Source organism: Callospermophilus lateralis, unplaced genomic scaffold (assembly GCF_048772815.1).
Source record: "Callospermophilus lateralis isolate mCalLat2 unplaced genomic scaffold, mCalLat2.hap1 Scaffold_530, whole genome shotgun sequence".
NCBI lineage: Eukaryota > Metazoa > Chordata > Mammalia > Rodentia > Sciuridae > Callospermophilus > Callospermophilus lateralis.
In genome coordinates this window covers 367,993-382,091 of record NW_027514463.1, presented here as the reverse complement: position 1 = coordinate 382,091, position 14,099 = coordinate 367,993, and the positions used below count along the sequence as shown (strand labels likewise).

The 14,099-nt window shown below is 39.8% G+C and overlaps 1 pseudogene; it reads right to left on the bottom strand.

The window, feature by feature from the left end:
* Nucleotides 1-6,121: 6,121 nt before the first annotated feature.
* Nucleotides 6,122-10,480, bottom strand: LOC143388278 (melanoma inhibitory activity protein 2-like; annotated as a pseudogene).
* Nucleotides 10,481-14,099: the final 3,619 nt, after the last annotated feature.

Below are 14,099 nucleotides of genomic sequence, written 5' to 3'. Positions count from 1 at the left end.
CACATCATCTGCACAAAGTCATTCACTGCATGAGCAAAGATGCCAGAACCAGTGGGTGGGTGGCCCAGGATGTCTCACTCTGAAATGTGTAATATTGTAGGGAAGCTTGTCTTGGAGGTTTCATGGACTCACCAACGCAGGGAGATGATAGTATGTCCTACTGACCTGATCTAAGGACCTAGATTCAAGCTCCAGAATTTCTACAGAATTCCAGCCAATGATTCTCTTTTATAGCTTTAAAAAAGAGATAAACTTAAAACTTTAAACTCCTCACACTGACACAAGACCCACAGGGAAAGACTGTCATACCTCCAACATATACCCAGCATTTGAAAAAAGCCTACTACGTGGTCAACACCCAAGAATATGTATCAAGTAGACTGCTGGGAAGTAGGAGACTGAGCTTAGTCTGAGTTCTCTGAGAATATGGGAGAGTTGGGCTGAGGATAAATAAACACCAAGTCCTGGCTTTGACAAAGCTGCAAACATTTATGAACCCAATAATTTAAATTTTCTTCAAAGAGCACAAATTTGTGATTTCTCTGACTCTCCTACTCCAGTGTCCCTTTTCTCTTGTCTTCCTTAGAGTCGTGTTCAGCAATCATCACCTCCTGGCCACACTGAATCTAGAACTCCAGTGTTCTCAGAATGTGGCTGTCTTAGTGGGGCTCCCTAGAAGCAGGGCATGGACTGGGGTGCACATGTTAATCTGGTTGAAGGATAGACCCATCAGAGAGCAGACTCATGGAACAAGAAGAGAAAGGGAGGCAGACAAACCACTGACCATCTCAGACCTGGGGCTTAGACCCACTGTAAATCAGACATGAGGAAGCTGAGCCCACAGTCCACAAGTCTGGAAGCCATGGACTGTGACTCCCTTTCATCAATCCCCTAGCATTTGATCCCCAACATGCCCTGCCAGATAGACAGACAGAGCAATGTAAGTGGGCAGCTCTCAGGTGAAGTGTAGAGGCGGCAGGTGCTGGTGGTTACCAGGACCCTGAGAGGGTGGACATGGGGCAGCAGAGCAGGGTTGACAGCACTGTCCATGGAACTGGCACTTTGAAATTGGGTTTTGGTTCCTGGTTCAGAGCAGAATGGTCAACAGTGCTCCCTTTCTTTCACAGAGCAAAGCTCTCAAACATACCCCAGAGATCTGGGGCAGGTCAAGTCACCCTGGAATTCTCTAAAGGACACCTTCTGTAATCTGACCCAAGATAACCACAACCCAATGAAAATGGCTTTACTCACAATTCATGAGGACATGTTATACATCTCATTCTTCATAGAATGAGAAACCAAGGTCCAGACTAATCAAAGATAGTACTAATTTTACTAGCAATAGACAGAGAAAGTTGTGTTATATCCATCAGGACACATGAGAAAGTAATTAAATTATGGCCATAGAGCTGTCCTGATTGCATAATAACTCATTATATCAATTAATAATCACATAAAGTATTGTAGTGATGTGTTCAGTTCCCATTTTCCCTAGCTCTCCATCTCTCTCTTTGACCTTCTCTCTTTCTCTGTGTTCCTCTTTCCACCTAAATTGTACACCATCTCCTGCTGTTGATCTGGCTTGCAGCACATGGTCCAGGATACACGGCTGGTGGTGGACTTTTGACCTGTTGATTCCTGTCCCTTAGGAATGGGATCCATTTTGTTAATTGGTGTGTCTTTGAGCATCTAGGTTCTCCTGCTGTGGTGCACACTGTTGTTGTTTGTTCAGATACAATGGTAAATAGTAGGTGCCCTTAGATTGCTGGACCCCCTTGTTTATATATCCTAGTAAAGCAACGTGTTCCTGATCCTGAGAAGTGCACTATGCTTAGCAACTCTGGGAGGAAAAAGAGCAGCTTGTGAACCCAAAATACCCAGCCCCTTCAATTGCCAAATATACATCCTTTCTGTTGCTGCTGTGACCCATTCTGGCAAGTTCTCAGAGCCTACAAAATTGTGGAGCCCTGCTATATAAATCCTTTGGATTGCTACATGTTACAGCTGGGATGAGTCACCAGGGGTCTCTGTAATTCCATTATTTCTGCCAACTACCCAGACCTCCAACTAATCTAGTGCACTGAGCATGGAATAAACATAACAGACAGGAGGACTTGAGCTCTAATCTGTTGCAGAAAACTGTCTCATGTTCTGGCTATGCTGGCTGGAAAATGAGAAGAAGCATTTTCCCATTTATGTGGCTAGAGGCATAAAGTGAGAAGTGAGGGAGAGTCTCAGAGAGTTGGGGCCAGCTCCCTACATCACTTTGTTCAACCCAATTACTTCTATTACATCAGCTCAGGATGTCTACTTTCCTTGATAGCCATGGATTTTAGAAGTTGATGTAACGGGGTGAATTAAGCCACTACAGTGGCTTGGGGCATGGTGACAGAAGACTCCACGTGGCCCACACTCCAGGTGCAGCTCAATGTGACTTCCAGAGTTACTTATAGACATTTACACACCTCCTGTGCCCAGACAAGAACCTTGAGCCATGCCCATGTCTGTAATCTGTGGCCCATTGTTAAAGCTGCAAGAGGGAATGAGAATGCTAATATGCTGATGGTTAAATATCATGCCCTTCAAGCTTAACCACCGAGGGCTTGTGGACCATGTTCTCAAAGGCAGAAGATAGCATTTTAACCAGTAGCTCAGTTGTTCCATTGAATGAAGACTCTCAAATCTCCATCCCCAAATGGGAAGACCCCTTTGTAATTCCATTTGCAATCACTTTCTTCCTTCTTTTCCTTCCTTCTTTCCTTCCTTTGTTTTTGCTGAGGTCTATTATTTACAACTTCTCCCTTTCTCTAATTTATAAATTAGAAGTTTGAGTTATAATTAAAATTATTTTAGTCACTTATAACTATAAAGAGTGAGTACATTAAAAGGAGATAGACAACTTCCACTTGAGAGTGATAGAATAGATGTACTTCCTTATTGCTCTTACTTAAACATACTGGAAAGTTAGAAAAGTGAATGTAGAAAAACACAAAGAGAAGAAAACAGAAGATAAGGGAGACAAGCTAAGGATTGGGAGACCAAGGAATAGCATGAGGTGAGTTTCTGGGTTTTCTCTTTGCCTTCTGTATGTTTAATTGCGTGCTGGAGAAACTAGCAGCATGGAAATACTAACAGACATAAAGAAAGAAAACTCCCTATAGCCCACTCCATCCCACCAAAGAACAGGAAGAGGAGGCTTAACAAGAGAAAACTTTTCAACTCTGGTCACTATAAAGTAAACTGTGGCCCTACCAGAAAAATATGAGCAGGGAGCCTAGACTTCTGCTCTCATGATTCCATGGTGAAGTAGCCCAATTGTGTTGTCCATGGCTAAGTCATAGAAGACCAGCAGGGAAACTAGGGCTTTCATCCTATTTAGTGGTAACAAGACCCTGAAATCCCAGTGTCAACAGAGACCACCTGGGTGTCTGGACTTTCCCCCTGTCTGGAGGTAACAAGGCACTTTTCCCTTTCCAGTGAGTTGCTGCCAGACACAGCTAGTGGGGCAGGAACAATATATCCCCACTCAGAAATAACAATACCATCCCACTGCACAGCACCACTGGGGACGTGTGAAGCTAAAATGAGGCACTTCGGCCCCTCAGTTGAGGGTGTTTCTAGTGGAAATGCAGTGTGCAGCTTGAATTTCACCCAAGTTTATCAGTGATGAGCTTGCAATGAGAGAGCTAGACTTCCTCCTCCATTGGGTGAAAATGGAATGTGCCTCTCATCTCCCAAAGGAGTGGTACCAATGCAACCAATGGAAATAGAGGAAGTTGGTGCCTGCATCTTCATGATGGAGTGTTAACCCTCTGTTTTCTTCTAGAAGTTGCAAGGTTTCTATTCTAATTCCCAAGTTTTGGTTTATTTAGACTTGACTTTTCTCCAGGGTGAGAGACAGGGGCCTAGTTTCATTCTTCTACATATGCACATCCAGTTTTCCCAGCACCATTTATTCACGTGGACACAGAGGAATGGGCATGAGGGCTCACTGAAAGTGGAGTCCTCAGGGAATGAGGCCCAGAGACAGCCCAGCCTCTGGAAGCACAGGCTGTACCTATAGCTTCAGGTGGGCACTGTACAGTGAGCCAGGAAGGATGGAAAGAGCAAACCTGTCACTGAGGGGCTTTCATGGATCTTTATCCTGAAGAGCAAATCATGTATGAAATTTTGCAGAAAACCCTTATGTATATGGTCAATATTATTATGTGCTGAGGCATGGCCAAGAATGAATGGGCATGTGAGAACAGAAAAGAATGGAGTCAGACTGCCTACATCACTTCATATGCACACACACACACACACACACACACACACATACACCTTCAAAATATTTCACAGAACTCAATACAAAATTAAAGTTACAGACTCCTAAAAAAAATAGGAATACATTAGTTTGGCCTTACATTTAGAAGTGGTTACTTATTTAAGGCACCAGCTAAGCAACAAAAGAAGTAATAAGTAAATTAAATTTATTGAAAATTATAACTTTTGAGCAACAAAGAATGCACTAAAAAATGAATTGACATCTCACAGAATGGAAGAAAATATTTGCAAATCATAGATTATAACTCAGAAGTGATTGTTATCCCAAATATAGAAAGAACTGTTAAAACTAAACAACAAAGAAAATCCAATAAAAAAGTATCCAAAATCTTGAATATGCACTTCTGTAAAGATCATTATGTTTGAAAAGCAGTCATCATTTATCATTTATCATTAAGGAATTGCAAATCAAAGTCAAAACAAGAGACCACTTTATGAGTAGAAGGATGGCTACAATCAATGACATGGACAATAGCATACGTTCTCAGGGACAAGGATACACTGTGACCTGGTGAAGAAATGTAAAGGATGTGCCTGCTTTCTAGCACAGTCTGGCAACTCATCCCATGTTAGACACAGACTTACTAAATGACCCAGCAATACCACTCCTAGATGTACATCCAAGAGAAACAAAGTTATATGAGTGTTCACAGCAGCATTATTCAAATAGCCAAAAAGTACAAGTGACTAAGTCAACTAACAAAATAGTTTAATAAATAAGACATATTCATATAATGGAATGTTGTTCTGCAATAGAAAGGAATGGAGTACTGATGACATACTATGACATGAATGAACCTTGAAAATATTATGCCAACTCAAAGAAGCCAGTCACAAAAGACAGGGTCTCACTAAGTTGCTTAAGGCACTGATTTTATCCTTGATGAAGGAAGGGTCACTTGGCACTGTGTCTCCCATGCAGACAGCCACACACCTCTTCTGGCACAGTTAGAAACTTGCTTACTGAAATGTTCCTAGGAGAAGCCAGGTTTCACAGCATGCTTTGCATGGATTCTGTCCCAAGTTCCTTGATGCCACAATTTCTTTTAACACTTGTTTATCTACTAGGACCTCCAGACAGAAGGAAGCATCTCCTGGAATATTCCTTATCATGCTATGCCATTACCCTGCCCAGACTTCTCCATTCCTGCCTTCCTCTTGACCTCACCAGAGAGCCACTTTCAAGGTTCCTCAGGGCAGAGTGCACTACTCTCAGGGAGCATGCCCTGCAGCCTCAGAAGATGCTCTCCCTAGAGGCATGGAAGAAAGGGGACAGGAAAAAGTGCATCATGTAATTTATATAACAGAATTTTCCTATGGATATGTATATTATATTCATATTTTGAACAGAGGTTTACATGTTCCAAAGGAAATTGTCATTTCTTATTTCCAGGAATCTGTCACTTTAAAACTCTAACAATAAGAGGCCACGTTTGTCATATTTTTGACCTTCATAAAGTTGTATGTTGAAAAAAAAAGTTGTATGTTGTCCTTTGACCCAATATTAATATACCAGTGCAATAATGACCCATTCAACCAAAAATTCAGGCAAGGATTTATGAACAGCATGCCATCACCAACCAAGCCTTCCCAAATGAATCCTCAAATGGACACCTCACCAGGCTGGATATCCACGGATGTGTAACCATATAAAACACCTAGTTTCATTCCCTTGCACTATATTTTTCCACATAAGTCATATAAAAAGACAATTTCTTTAATTATGACAGCTCAAATATCAAGAAGAGGATTCTTCTTAGTTGTGGGAATTTTGATTTTTATAATAACAGCCCAATTATTTAGGTAAAGTACATATAAGTATGTATTGTATATATTTTTGAGATGCTCCATAAGTGTTTCCTGGAGGACGTGGAGGAAGAAAAGGTCCTCTTCTCATGAACGGACTTCGTGGATCCACAGAAAACAATGGACCTCTGATTGAAGGGTAAGAAAAGCCAGAGCCAGTTGTTTGGTTTTCAGCAGGGAGAGATGAATCAGGTACATTGGAATCACGTTGATCAATTTTGGTATCATTTCTACTAGATTCCATTTCTGAATATGTAGGCCCATCCATTTTATCTAAAGACAGCATAGTTAAATTTCTGAGTACTGCTGATCCAGACAATCTACCATATTTAGAATTACATCCATCTTGCCTTTGTAGAGGAAGATGTGGATCTGAATATGGTTGGCCTGGTGAAGGGATCATTATCCTATGGGCCTGTTCCCATGGATGTTCCAGGTGCCCTATGTCAGGAGGTGCTCTCTGTGGATAAGTTGACCTATCACAGTTTGATTCTCTTCTTTCATTGCTAGTTGGATGGTCCAGAGGATTCTCTGGGCCCCTTAAACCTCTTTCTCCTCCTACTTGCACCAAAGATGAGAGTATAAATGTACCCTTTTTCCAAATGAGAAGGTCTTATTCCACATGAAGGTTGACCCAATGGTGAGGGACCATTTGGAGAATTCTCTTTGCCAAAGGCTGTATTTGAAGCATCAAGCACAGAAGGATCTTTTTCTACAAGCTTAAATTGTGACTCTATTTCAGTTAATTTTTGTCTAGTGTGAGCATTTTTTTCCTTAAATTATTGAGGTATCTTTCAGCACTCCAAACTGCCAATTCATTACCATGAGCTTTTTTCTCATAGTAAATAATGTGCCCCTGATAAAAAAACAAATGGTTCTCTCCAATTCTTCTTCATGATCTTTGGCTCAGGGGCTGGGGATGTGGCTCAAGCGGTAGCGTGCTCGCTTGGCATGCGTGCGACCCGGGTTCGATCCTCAGCACCACATACAAGCAAGGATGTTTTATCCATCGATAACTAAAAAATAAATATTAAAAATTCTCTCTCTCTCTCTCTCTCTCTCTCTCTCTCTCTCTCTCTCTCTCTCTCTCCCCTCCCCTCTCACTCTCTCTTTAAAAAAAAAAGATCTTTGGCTCACTTTCTTTTGGTCTCCAGCAGTTTAGTTGTACAGCTGATCTTTTCTTCCTCTTTGTAAAGTTTTTCTTATTGCTCTACCTGGTAATTTTCCTCTCCTATTAATTTTCTTTGGAGTTTCATTACATTTTCTTGATATAATTCCATCATAAATTTAAGTTTCTCCTGAAGATTCTGATTCTTACTTTCAAACTGTGTATTTTCTGCTTGCAAAGATGCTTGTTTTGTCTTAAGATTTTAATATGTTCTATCAGGTCTTCCTTTGTTTCAATTACTTCAGATAATAAAGTATAAATTTGATTTTTATCTCTTTCTAAGATTTTTAAAGAGGCCTTTAACTTAGTATCATAAACCAGTTTCTTCCAAGACCCTTTTGGCTGATATTCTCAGTGAGCACCAATTTCTGATTCACTTTTCAATTCCAATTCCAAGTAACCATCATCTCTTAGGACTTTTTCAAGCACAGGAGCCCAATCTTTTATTGGCAGTAAGTGTTCAGTCAGAGACATAATGAGATTTTTTTGTCTCTTAGAACTTGTTCTGCATGTACTTTGGAGTGTTCAAATGTAATTTTCTGTTTAGTAAGGCCATTCACTTTTTCTTTCCATACTTCAACTTCTTGTAAAAGCTTTTTATGACTTTCCTGAAGTCATTCAAAGCCTCTTTTATTGCTACTGTAATTCTTTCTTTATTCATTTGAAATATTCTCAAGGTTGTTTTAGCTTCAGGTATTTGTGATTTAAGGGATTTTGATTCATCTTCTAGGGACTTAATCCTTTTTGATATACCCACCATCAATTCATCCTGTTGAGGATATTTAGTTTTTCCTTCTTTTAGCTTTTTTTCTAGAAAGAGTATTTCATCCTCAAGTTTAGATATGAACCTCTCCAGGATTTCATATATTGCCTCCAAGTTTTCTGCTTTTCCTTACTCCTTCACCAAAATGACATCCTTTAAAGGTGACTCTAAGCCTTCATACTCTTTTTGAACAAAACTAACATTTTCAAGTAGTTGACATTTTTCTTGAATTAGTCCAAAAAAGTTTAGAGCAAGTTTTTTTCTCTCTTCTCAGGTAATGCCTGCTTCTCACAGACTGATAACTTCTCCACAAAAATAAGAGAACAACAAAAATCTAATAGCTGTACATAACACCAATTCCCATGGACATCCATAAGGACTAAGGTGTGTTTCCACGTCTTCAGGCAAGGTAGACCACAACCCTACTTACTTCTTCCAGGACCACCCCCAAGTATGTCTGAGATACAGCTCTTGCCCCTCCATCATGCTAAGGCTACTTTGGCTATTCCCTCCACAACCATACCATGCCCAGCCATGACAAAACAGGGTGTGAACACTCAGGCCTTTGGTCAGAAAAAAACCTGCACCAGGCAATGGAGCAGACCATTTTGAACCAGTGAGTGGTGGAGAGGAGCTGTGGGAATGGGCATGGGCAGCCCTGGTTGTGGTATCTCAGGGGCCTAGCACACTACACTGCCTGCCAGGGAAGTCTTGGTCCCTTCACTATGCTATAAATTCTGAACCAGGAAAGGTTCAAGATTGTCTCAATCAAACCAGAGAGAAATCCTCTCCAGGTCATCCACCAATTGATTTGGTTTAGGCCAGGCTAAGGCAGAACTTATTATGTGCCATTCTATACAGTCATAATATCACCCAGTTAGATGTAACTAAAATTCTACAGCTCGGTAAATTTTCAAAGAGCTAGTACACCATATATTTATATTTGTACCACTTGCCCTTTTGTTTTAATGACTCATTCCTTTCTCTCCCCTTCTCTCCCCTCTCTTTTTCCTTCCTTCCTTTCTTCTTTCTCCTTTTCCTTTTCTTTCAGTGTTGGGGGTTAAACTTCAGAGCCTTGTACATGCTGGGCAAGCTCTCTACCACTGAGCTACATCTTCAGCCAGGTTGACACTTTCTATAGAAGTCATCTGAATTATTTCCATAGAAAACCTCTTGTGTTAGACATTTGAAAAATAATTTGAGAAGAGTTGCGAACATGGGCATAAATCAGTTTTGATAAGTTATTTTTAAATAGCATACAATATGTAATGTTTCTAAAAAGAAGTTGAGTTGGTTTTCATGTCAGTTTTTGTAGACAACTATTTATTTAAGAGTTCTTTGAAATCTTTTTGCAGATATTCTTTTCACTTCTCATAGGATATAAACACTTCTAAGCAAGCTGGTCATTAAAAATATATAGCAAAGAGAAGGATAAGATAAGAGAAGGAAAAAACAAAATTAAATGTTGCATGGGATTCTCACACAGACAGGAAACACCAGGGTATTTAACAGGAAGCAGTGTTTATTTGTGTGCATCTAGCCTCAGTGCATTCTTATCTGAAGGCTGAACATTTAGTGTAGAAAGTGATCTCTTATATATTCTAGTTAGTTTCCTTTTACATACTAGTCTTTTTCTTCATATGAGGTAATACACATTCCTGATGGACATTCTATTTCTATACTACAAAGTAGCAAGAATGTTCAAGATTGATTTCTGGAGGGCTCACAATGATACAGATGGCATCGTGTTCTTTTTCTTCTGAGATATCTCTACCATAAAATGTAGCTCAGTGGTAAAGAATCCCTGGCTTCTATTCCCAGTACCAAACCAAAGCAAACCAAATAAATGGCAGATGCACTTCATTTAGGGCAGAGAATTTAGCATTATAGTGAGTTATAGTGAGCAAAGTTTACCCTAGGACACTTAGAAGAGCAGCTGTGTATCTTTGACTGGTTTAAGGCCTTTTCTAAAGAGCAGTTTCTGAAACAAAGAAATAACTTCAAGTAAAGTTAGCCGTGAGCAACTCTCTGCCTGCAATCACAAGTGTTCCTAAGTTCCTGCCTGGCAGCTGAACACTTTGTAGGCCATTTCCTAGTGGGGAGAAAAGTCTGAAGGGGGAGAAAACTTGAATTCTTGGGTGATTCCTTTCTTCTTTGGCTATTCTAATCAACTTTCTGTCAGTATCTCCAGTATCTAAGATGCAGAGAAGTTGAATGGCCTCCAAATCTGGATCTTTGAGACCTGATCCTGACCCTCACCTCACTCCACATTCCTTGATTGATTTCTCAAACACCTCAATGCCCCGGTTTTGGAGGATTTCACTTCCTTCCACCTCTATTGCCTCCAGTTCACTGAGGGCTTTGATTTCAGTACATGAAATTGGGAAGGAGTTTCTCCAGGCAGGAGATTCAGCCATCCTAGCAGGCTGTCTTGACCTTGAACCTACATAAGGCAGTCCCCTTAGGGCTACCCAGTAGACCACATTTGGGCTATTACTTATGGGGTTGAGTGTTAGCAATTGTTGCCAGAAAGGCATTTCTCCCTTGTTACCAGGATCTCCCTCCCTGAGATAGTACTTACTCTTTGATGGAGGATGAAGGCTATCTAGGTGCCAGACACTCACTTTTCTCACCTCCTTTGCCCACTGGTATCAGAATCAGCTTTCTCTCATACAGCCCATTGCCCAAGGCCCAGAAGACCCAGGAGGCTTTAAAGGCTAGTTCTGTAGGAGTGGGTGAAGCCACTCTGCATTCTGTAAAGAGACATCTTTGTTCTGAGAGGCTGTAGTGATAGGAATCACCTGCATGTTTTCTTCTAGAACACCTTGACAGTGGGGTTGTGATGGATGCAGTCAGGTCTCCTTTAAAGCAGCAGTTATTTATGGCTAGAGACATACCCAGAAGTCTGTAGTCCTGGACTAGAGAGGAGAAAGCATATTGGTTTCTTCTATACAATTTCAGTACAAATTTTCATTTCTCTGGTTGTACCTGATGTAACAATGCACTATATGTGAATTCATATATGTACCTAGGTTAATGATGTCCATCTCTTTCCACCATCTTTTCTCTCCGCATGCTTCCTTTCATCCCTTCCTTCCCTTTTCCCCATCAAAGTTGCTCCATTTTTTCCACTCCCCTATTATCGATCAGCATTCTGTTATCAGAGAGAACACTCAGCCTTTGTTGTTGTTGTTGTTGTTGTTGTTTGAATTGGCTTACTTCACTTAGCATAATATTCTCCAGACCATTCATTTACCTACAAATGCCATAATTTTATTCTCTTTTAAGGCTGAGTAATATTCCATTGTGTATATATACCAAAGTTTCATTATCAATTCATCTATTGAAGGGCATATACGATGCTTCCACAGCTTAGCCATGGTAAATTGAGCTGCTATAAACATTGGCTGCATTACTAAGCCATGATCCCAGCCCATATTTACCATTTTTAAGTGCACATAGAATTCAGAAGTGCTCAGTTCATTCACTATCACCACCATCTATTGCTAGACTTCATCTTCATAACAGAAACTCTGCACTCATGAAATATTGCCAACCCATTGCCCATCATCCAGTCCCCTGCTTTCTGTTTCTGTGAGTTTGATGTCTCTATATACATCATCTAAGCAGAACTACATAGTAAGTGTCCTTTTGTGATTGTGTGACTACACTTAACATAATGTGGGATGAATTATGTCCCATTGTGTGGATGTACAACATGTTTATCCATTTCTCATCAACGGATACTTACATTGCTTCCATTCTTCAGTTTTGGGGAACTTCTACTTGGCATTTCTGGAAGCTTGAGCACTAGAGGAGATGGGGACTCTACAGGAAATGAGCTGTGGTTGGGATCTCATGGGTCCATGATTTCCACCTTGATGTAATTTGTAGGCAAGAGGAGACATGAGCTTATCCAGGTGAGGGCACCTGCAATAAGCACAGATGCTACAGGTAAGGCCAGAACAACCTCTTGTCTCTAAAGAAAGAGAGGAAATTATGAAACTCAAAGACAGACTTGACAAGAGGGCCTACACCAAAAAAAAAGGTGAAGTGGTGCCACACAAAGAACACTAAGAAGAAATGAATGTGAGTAAAGGATGAGCAAATCCCAGGTACACCCTTATTCCCAAAATCACAGGTTGCACTTGCCATCCTTTGTTGTTCAGTTGGTAAGCAGAAGGCTTAGTATCTACTAGGTTTAAGCTTTCCAATTCCAATATCACTGTTACCTGCACCATTTAACATAAGGATGCCTTTTTAGACTTTCCTTTTAAGGACTGAGTACAAGAGCTAAGTCTAATCTTTGAATGTTCCAAGGTGCCTCATGCATAGTCAGCACTGGGCCTTTCTGCAGTGTCAGACTGAGGGCAGGAGTCAGGCCCAAGAATAAAAATTTAGGAATCCATCAGTTGAAAGAAGATGCAAGGCACTGGGAATATTGGTCATTCTTTATTCAGAGGTGGCAATAGCCCCTAACAAGCCCCCAGGGGCATTTCCATGTTTCTGTTTAATATAAAGGCCAAACAAAGAAGCCACATTGCCAACAATGTGGTGCATCCCCACAACCACAAGTTTATGACCTTGATTATGAAGTTGCACCCCCTTTCTCCACAGAAAAGCCTTAACTGGTCTTCTCCAGAAATCTTTACCATGGCTATTTTTAGGACTGCCAGCAAAAGAGTTCAGTGTAGATAAACTTTCTATTTTTGTGTCACCCTGTTTACTTGGCCACTGGCCAATAATATACCAGCACTTCAAGTGCTGGACACCCCCTTACTAGTTTTTCACAAACATATCCAATATAGTAGTTTGTAAAAATTCATAAACAAAGCCTCTGTCCTTGAGTTGGGCTTCACAGATATTTCTACATTTTTAAGATAAGAGAAATTACCAATTGGGCTCTATTGTTTCAGCTGACAGGGGGAGGAAAGAAAGGGGAGATAAAGAATCTCTCCACTGTTCAGGTGTTTTACTTGAAGGGATAACTTGCCCAAAACACTGAGAGAAAATGCTGCTTTTATGTGAACTTCTGTAGACTGTAAATTTGTAAGCCTCTCCCCTTACATGCTGGGTATAAAACTTTGAAACTACCTGAACTCAGGGTTCAGGGAATTGATTGATTACAGAAAAGCTGTTTTTTATTTGATTTGCCAGAATTTATTGAGAATTTTTGCATCTATGTTCATTAGAGATATTGGTCTGAAGTTTTTTTTTTCTTTTTTTCTTTTTTTTAATGCGTCTTGGCCTAGCATTGAAATAAGGATGATATTGGCCTCATAGAATGAGTTTGAAAGTTCTGCCTCTTTTTCTAATTCTTGAAATAAACCGAACAGTATTGAGACTAGTTCTTATTTAAAGGTCTTTTAGAAGTTGGCTGTGTATCCATTTGGTCCTGGGCTTTTCTTGGTTGGTAGACTTTTGATGGCATCTGCTATTTTTTCACTTGAAACTGATCTATTTAAATTGTTTATATCATCCTGATTCAGTTTGGGCAAATTATATGATTCTAGAAATTTTTTGATGCCTTCAATATTTTCTATTTTTGGAGTAGAAGTTTTTAAAATATGTTTTTAATTATCTTCTGTATTTCCATAATGTCTGTTGTGATATTTTTATTTTCATCACATATGTTAGTGATTTGGGTATTCTCTCTTCTTCTTTTCATGAGCATGACTAAAGGTCTGCCAATTTTATTTATTTTTTCAAACAACCAATTTTTTGTTTTGCCAATTTTTTCAATTATTTCTTTTGTTTCAAATTTATTAATTTCAGCTTTAATTTTAAATATTTTCTGCCTTCTGCAGCTCTTGGTGTTAATTTGCTCTTGTTTTCCTAGGGCTTTGAGATGTAATGTTAAATCATTTAATTCTTGACTTTTTTTTTTCTTTTAAGGATTAAACTCCATGCAATGAACTTTCCTCTTAGGATTGCTTTCATAGTGCCCCAGAAATTTAGATATATTGTGTCTGTATTCTCATTTACCACTATTTTTTAAAAAATTATCTCCTTGATGTCTTTGGCAACCCTTTGTAC